The sequence below is a fragment of the Mandrillus leucophaeus genome, unplaced genomic scaffold (assembly GCF_000951045.1).
Source record: "Mandrillus leucophaeus isolate KB7577 unplaced genomic scaffold, Mleu.le_1.0 Scaffold277, whole genome shotgun sequence".
In the NCBI taxonomy this organism is placed as follows: domain Eukaryota; kingdom Metazoa; phylum Chordata; class Mammalia; order Primates; family Cercopithecidae; genus Mandrillus; species Mandrillus leucophaeus.
The window spans coordinates 1,195,134-1,195,945 of record NW_012102887.1 but is presented as its reverse complement, the minus strand read 5'-3'; positions in this window follow the sequence as shown (position 1 = coordinate 1,195,945).

Here is an 812-nt window from a genome sequence, read left to right as displayed (position 1 = left end):
CGATTCTCCTGCCTCAGCCTTCTGAGTAGCTTGATTACAGGCATATGCCACCATGCCTGGCTAATTTTTGCATTTTTAGTAGAGACAGGGTTTCGGCATGTTGGCCAGGCTGGTCTTGAACTCCTGACCTCCTTGAACTCCTGACCTGCCTTGGCCTCCTAAAGTGCTGGGATTGCAGAGGTGACCCACTGATCCCAGTCTCTAATCACTTCTTTTACTAATTAATGATTGGGTAGGACTCAGTGGTAGTTTCAACTAAAGTGATCGAAACAGGAAGTACGTTTTCCAAATCATTAGTGGGTGAGAACAGATTCTGAGCAGAATTTTCAGGTGGGCCTGCCAAAATAACACTGCAGAACTGTTCAACTAGGTCTGTGGCCGACTCTGCTGTGATCAGGGAGCAGGGAGCTGGGACGCCAGCACACAACTGATGGCTATGGGACCACAATCTCGCTGGCATTCTGAATGGCCTGCACTTGGCTTGTCACCATCCATGATGCTAGAGCCTAGCCGTGGAGAGCTCTGTTAGAGCTGCTGCACAAGGAAACAGACTACCCCCATGATGACCGGGCCGAGCTTGCCTGCGGCAGCTCTGGCTCTACCTGCCAACGTTGCTTCTGCTTCCAGATGGCACGGGCATCACCTGGGTGCCGCCTGCTTGATGGGAATCAGGCCCCACGTGGAACCTGGGCTGTGAAGCTGTCTGGGGTCTCCAGCAGGCACCAGGCCCACTGGCAGGGGAATGAAACAGAACTGAGTGAGCCAACCCACCAAATCTGCCAATGTGGCCATGTCAGAGTTCTGGAAATAAA